This window comes from Somniosus microcephalus, unplaced genomic scaffold (genome assembly GCF_052327205.1).
Source record: "Somniosus microcephalus isolate GS21.2 unplaced genomic scaffold, FLI_Smic_1.0 scaffold267, whole genome shotgun sequence".
Lineage (NCBI taxonomy): Eukaryota > Metazoa > Chordata > Chondrichthyes > Squaliformes > Somniosidae > Somniosus > Somniosus microcephalus.
Window position 1 is genome coordinate 306,817 of NW_028225454.1, and position 7,266 is coordinate 314,082.

The following is a 7,266-nucleotide window of genomic DNA, read 5'->3' on the forward strand; positions in this document are numbered from 1 at the left end:
CTGGTCCAGTGACTGCTCTGCTGGTTGGTACTGGTCTCTGGTCCAGTGAATGCTACCTGCTGGTTCGTACTGGTCTCTACTCCAGTGACTGCTACCTGCTGGTTTGTACTGGTCTCAGGTCCAGTGACTGCTGCCTGCTGGTTGGTACTGGTATCTGCTCCAGTGAGTATTCTGCTGCTTTAATCTCCTTGCCTCCCATTCTCTCCTCATTACCAGGTACTATAAGTAGAAGTTAAATATTATTAATTTGCGAAACAGATACTTTTTTAAAATACAAAGGGCTAGAAATTCACTTTGGCCCCGCCAGCTGGCTAGTGCCCAAAAGTTAGCGCTGCGCGCGGAGCCAGTTGCGCCCGTCAGAAATTCAGTTTTTGCGCCCCAAGTCGGAACCGGGCGCTATTCCAGGGTGTGCCCGCCCCCGCTTGGGGCGCTGAAACTGAATTTCAGCGCTGTAGGTGCCACAGCGCCACCCGCTGCGGAGCGGCAGGCTGCGGTACTGCAGGCCTCCTCCTTCTCTTAAGGGGGAGGTGCCTGCAACTCGGAGATCGCCGCTCGCTAGTGCCGGCAAATGAGCCCGGCACCACGGAGAAGTGCCGGGCTCCCGGAAAGCAGCCGGCAATGCCGCGGGGGGGGTGGTGGAGGAGGCCGGGGAAGGAGGTGCGGGCAGGCGGCCGCCGAAAAAGCGGCCGGCCGCACCTCCGCCTTAACTAGCGCCACTAAGGCTGCAGCACGGCCCAATCTTCACATTGTTGTTTGCGGCCGCTGCGGAAGAGGCGGCCGCAACTAAATATGGGGGTCGGGCCGGTAGCGGGGCGGAACCGGGGCACTGCGCACACCAATGACGTCATCGGTGCCGGCGCAGCGCTACCGGCTACCGCCGCCATTACCGCAGCGCTGAATATCAGCGCAAACTCCTCTACTGGCGCAGAAGCCCTCTTTGGGTGGTAACTGGGCGCAAAGCCCACTGAATTTCTGGCCCAAAGTGTGTAGTTTTTCCTAATCCCTTGACCCAAATTGTATATGTCTGATAGTGTTTCAGGATGTTAACAATTATATAACAAGAAAGACCTGCATTGATATAAGTCATTTCACGACCTCAGGACATCCCAAAGCGCTTTACAGCCAATGAAGTACTTTTGAAGTGTTGTCATTGTTGTACTGTAGGAAAACGTGCAGCCATTTTGTGCACAACAAAGTCCCACAAACAGCAATATGATAAAGACCTGATAATCTGTTTTAGTGATTGATGTGCCTCAATAATCCCGAGACTCGATGTTAGCGAAACAACAAGGCTTTTATTAACTTAGAAGATAACACGCAGTGGAGAGAGGTATCTTCCCTGGAGGTCTGCAGTACTGGCTGTGAGGCCAGACTGAGCTGGCTTACATAGAGGCCAGGTATGGGCGGAGCCCTACACACAACACATTCCATACATTCCAATACACAATACAATGGTGAGGAGAAACCTGAAACCAACCACAGTCACAGGCAATACAATGGTAAGGGGGAACCTGAAACCAACCACAGTCACAGGCAGTGATGAATGGAATATTTCATCACAGTGATGTTGTGTTGAGGGATAAATATTGGCCAGGATGCTGGTGAGAAGCTCTTCTTTGAATATTGCCACGGAATCTTTTACGTCCACCTGAGAGGGCAGATGGAGCCTTGTTTAAACATTACATCTGAAAGTCAGCACCTCCCTCAGCACTGCACAGCAGTGCCAGCCTAGTTTAGGTACCCAAGTCTCAGGAGTAGAGCTTGAACTCACAACCTTCTGACTCGGAGATGAGGCATGCAAGCTCATGAAGGGCAATGATGACTAAGAATAGCTGGGAAAAGTTGAAGATATTGTTCCCAGTCTTCATTGTCCCATGCTGCTGGTTTTGCAGAGTTCTATGGATTTTGTACAGTTTTGAATCTTGCGTTATGGCAGGATTTGAGGGCAGTTTATAATGCAAAAGATACACTGCTTAGGATACAATGACCTCGAATTTAATGGAGGAGGCGGATGGAGTCAGGCTGCCTGGTGGGCGGGGTCCGGACCCGCTGCTGGCTGCATCCGATCCCCAGTTGAGATTGTAGCTTAATTGGCCCCTTGAGTTGAGTGGTACGCGCTGGCCGGTCCAATGACTGGGATCGGGTCTGTTAGTCGCCTCTGATGACGTCTTTAGTGCGGATGTTTTTAGGGGCCCCATGCAGCCTCAGCCTTTCAGTTCTTGATTCTGCTGGAGTCTGGAATTGGCAAGGCCACAATGAGTTCATCGAAAGCTAAAGCAGAGGGCGCAGGGAGATTCTGTTCCTTGCGGATGGTCGGAGGAAGCCTCCTCAGCAAACCGAGGCAGCCTGGCTGCGCATTGCTGAGGAGGTCAGCGCAAGGTCTGTTTGTTCATGCAGAAGGATCCAGTGCAGGAAACATTTTAATGATCTTCTGTGATCATCAAAAGTGAGTATCCCATCACACATACCTTCAATCTGCTTCCCTTCTCTTCTCATCACCAGCATTCTGCTTTGTAAGCCTGCTGCTCCACATCCCACCTTATCCTTACTTCCCTTGCACCCTTACCTATCACCTCTGTCTCTGCACTGAATCACTTCACCATCCTGCTATGCACCCCTTAGACTCGCTCTCACTGTTATGCATTGACAACAACTAACAACGCACAGGGAGCTAGCTTCCTCTTGGCACCTCACTCCATCTTGGCCTCTCTCTAAGCTTCTATGTTATGGATCCTTCACACTCACTCCATCACTCTGGCTGAAACTCCGCTTGTGTCCCTCCTTGCAAGAAAAGATAGCTCACAATAAGAGGGAGAGAGCACAGACAGGAGGAGGCACACCAACCCTTGCAACATTGACAAGTGCTGAGGAGGCTGCGCATGAAATCATCAGAGGCGGTGAGGATCTGGAAGTGGGCAATGGAGAGACGGATGCACTAGATGAAGCTGGTGACAGAATAGAGTTTCATCCCTCTCATTTACATTTACTGATTGACTGCAATGGCATATGATATTCATAGAGATTCGCTTTGTATCATCTGCACAAAAGGATGTGTTTGCTACCTCAAAATCAGATGTCTAACTCATGCCTTTACTCTCCCACAGGACCATCGACCGCCCCCTCCCCACTGTCCAGGAGTAATAGCCAGATGACTCCTCAGAGGAACCTGCAGCCTCTGAGGGAGCAGCGTCACCAGGACTCAGCGCACCCAGCACCAGCACAGAAACGCACACCTCGTTTCTATGCCTTTGCGACATAGAGTAGTGTTGTCACCTGGTGTATTACAACTCACAAGTGAGCATCAGCAGATGGTGAAGACAGTGACAGCTGTGGAGAGTCCTCGTCAGAGGTTGTAGGACTCTCCTAGCTCTGCTGAGCTGCATGCAGACGCTGTGCCTCCGGGGCCATCCAGAAAGAGAGCAGTGCTGGAACTCCAGGGACAAGTGCATGAGTCTCTGACAGGGCTTTCATCCAGGATAACTGTGAGTGTGGAGAGAATGGAGGAGTCCATCTCTAACATGAGCACTGCCTTTGTGGAGGCAATGGCGCATGAACATTCCACCATGGAGAGGGTGGCCACCGCCATGGAGGACATAAATCGCCAGACTCAACAGAGCATGGTGACTCTTCAAATTAGATTGTCAGCTATGGAGGAGATATGGGCATATATTTTGGAGAGACACCAGAGCTTCATGGACATCCTTGTTATGAGGACTGCCAGTACACATACGGGTCCTCATGGCCCCACTGATGTGCAGCAACGTGCTAGCACTGAAGTGCGGGTGACCCATGAGAGGGATGTTGGTGGCAGGCAACAAAGAAGTGTGGGCTCCTCTCCAAGCACTCACACGGCCATGCCACTGTAGAGCCCTCACTCACAGACCCACATTGCACACCCAACTGAGATGGCCATCTCAGCCCCTGCACAGCCGCAGGAAGAGCAAACTGTGGAGGAGCCCTCCCAGGCTCCCAAACCCAGAGGATGCCCACCAAAGGCATCTAAGCAGGTGCAGTATCAAAGTCAGCAACGTGCCTCTACATCTGCTGAAGCCACAGGGGAAGCATCATGTAGAAGCATGCGTAAGAGGAAGAAAAAGCACAATTAGTCACAAGGGGAGTCACTTGGGTGTTTTGTTCTGTTGTATTTGGTTCTGGTTAATATTTTTCATTGTCATGCTTTTGTGAATGTAGCAAACAAAAGTTATGGCAAGCAGCTGAAGGTTTGGCCTATGTGTTCTGGGAAATGGAAGTTACACATTGAGGTCTCAGGGCGACTTGCATTTGTAATGATGATGCTGAGAGTGATAGGAAAGCACCGTTTATTGGAGAGATGATGTATGCTGTTTTAAGAATGTTGTCCACACATTCATAGCCATATGCTAGCCACCTGTGGCTGTAGCGTAAGCTTTCGCGAATCTGGCATGGATGAGTGTATCCCTTGCGTGACGGCCAGCAATGTGCTCGAGTGCTGCTGCTTTGGCCACATTCAGCCCCCAAGGCATGCCTGGTCATCCTCGTCCTCCTCCTCATCTTCATCCTTGTTCTCCTCGTCCTCCTCATCTTTGTCCTCGTTTTCCTCATCCTCCTCCCGCTCGTCCTCCCCCTCTTCTTCCGAGGATGCTCTGCGCGGAGCCACTTGTTCCTCAGGGATAGCTAAGCCACGCTGCTGTGCGATGCTGTGTAGGGCACAGCAGACGATGATGATGCTGGACACCATAGCTGATGCATACTGCAGGGCTCCAGCAGATCTGTCGAGGCATCGGAATTGCATTTGGAGAAAGCCGAATGTTTGCTCTATGATGTTACTGGTGGAAATGTGGCTCAGATTGTACCGCTTCTCAGCCTCATTTGATGGCCTCCTCATCGGTTTCATGAGCCACTTTTTCAGGGGATAGCCCTTGTCGCCAAGTAGCCATCTGGAAAGTTGGGTCGGTGGATTGAAGAGCTGAGGCACAGACGACTGCCACAGGATAAAGGAGTCATGGCAACTGCCAGGGTATTTTGTGAAAACATGCATGATGGTCTACCTGTGAGTTACACACCAGCTGGATGTTAAGGGAGTGGAAGCCCTTGTGGTTGACAAATACAGCTGTGTTGTGATGAGGTGCCCTAATGGCCACATGTGTGCAGTCTACGACGCCCTGCACGCATATTTGCAAAGCCAACCGCACGCGTGGTTACACTTGCTTCATCCGTAGAGAAGTGGATGAAATTGTGCATCTTTGCAAAGAGGGCATCGGTAAACTGCGTGATGCAGGCACTTAGAAACTTAGAAAATTAGAAATTAAAAAAAATATCAATGGGATTAGACAAAGTCAACCTGGATTTATGATAGGGAAATCGTGTTTGACAAACCTACTGGAGTTTTTTGAGGATGTAACTGGTAGAATAGATAAGGGAGAACCAGTGGATGTGGTGTACTTGGATTTTCAGAAGGCCTTTGATAAAGTCCCACATAAGAGGTTAATGTGCAAAATTAAAGCACATGGGATTGGGGGTAATATACTGGCATGGATTGAAAATTGGTTAACAGACAGGAAACAGAGAGTAGGACTAAATGGGTCTTTTTCGGGGTAGCAGGCGGTGACTGGTGGGGTACCACAGGGGATCAGTGTTTGGGCCCCAGCTATTCACAATATATATCAATGATTTGGATGAGGGAACCAAATGTAATATTTCCAAGTTTGCTGACAACATGAAACTAGGTGGGATTGTGAGTTGTGAGGAGGACGCAAAGAGGCTTCAAGGCGCTTTAGACAAGTTAAGTGAGTCGTCAAATACATGGCAGATGCAGTATAACGTGGATAAATGTGAAGTTATCCACTTCAGTAGGAAAAACAGAAAGGCAGAATACTATTTAAATGGTGATAGATTGGAAAATGTTGACGTACAGAGGGACTTGGGTGTCCTTGTACACCAGTCACTGAAAGAAAACATGCAGGTGCAGCAAGCATTTAGGAAGGCAAATGGTATGTTGGCCTTCATTACAAGAGGATTTGAGTACAGGGGCAAAGATGTCTTACTACAATTGTACAGGGCCTTGGTGAGACCACACCTGGAGTACTGTGTGCAGTTTTGGTCTCCTTACCTAAGAAACGAAATACTTGCCATAGAGGGAGTGCAGCGAAGCTTCACCAGACTGATTCCTGGGATGGCAGGGCTGTCACATGAGGAGAGATTGGGTCGACTAGGCTTGTATTCACTAGAGTTTAGAAGAATAAGAGGGGATCTCATTGAAATGTATAAAATTCTGACAGGGCTAGACAGACTGGCTGCAGGGAGGACGTTTCCCTGGCTAGGGGGTCTAGAATGAGGGGTGTTGGGGAACTCGTCGCCCACCTGTAATTAACCACTCAGAGTCTGGGGTTTCACTAGAGTCAAATAGCTTTTATTACAAGTTAACAGGGGAGACATTCATCTAAGGACAAATGCTTTCCGAACAGAGTTTCCCTTTACGTTTTGTACAGTTTGTGGCATCATTGTGCCGTGTGCAGAACTCATGCTTCAGGTGCAAAGTAGTCTGTACCGAGTGCAATGCCCTTGTGTTGAGTGCATAGCAGTTCAATCACAACTCCATATCTAGCATAACAAGTCCTACATGGATATTTCCGGGCGTTCGGCCAACTTCCTTATCACTACATTTCTGTTGAATTTACAGCATGTTCTCACATTTCAACAGTCCCTTTGTCCTGTGTTACTCTAACTACACTTATATACACATTGTGCATATTAGCACAAAGTTGTTGACGCTTTAGTTCCCTTTGTGTCCAATTTTATCCCCTTTCAGTCCCCTCGCTTGGTCCTGATTAATCATGAATCATTGACCAACCTAATTTATTACTAGCTATCCTGCCAAGATGGTGATCAAATCCATCTCTTAGGGAGAGCCTTTGTGAGGTTATATTATATTGTTTCCCTGGGTGGTTGTCAGGTTTTTTATATTACTGGATATAGGTATAGAGGCCTAGAAATTCAGTTAAGGCCCGCCAGCAGGCTAACGCCCAAAAGTTAGCGCTGCGCGCGGAGCCAGTTGCGCGCGCCAGAAATTCACTTTTAGCGCCCCTAGTCGGAACCGGGCGCTGTTCCAGGGTGTGCCCGCCTCCGCTTGGGGCGCTGAAAGTGAATTTCAGCGCTCCAGCTGCCGCTGCGCCACCCGATGCGGTGCGGCAGGCTGGGGTACTGCAGGCCTCCTCCTTCTCTTAAGGAGGAGCTGCCTGCAGCCGTGAGATCGCCGCTGGATTCTGCCGGCAAATGAGGCCGGCACCA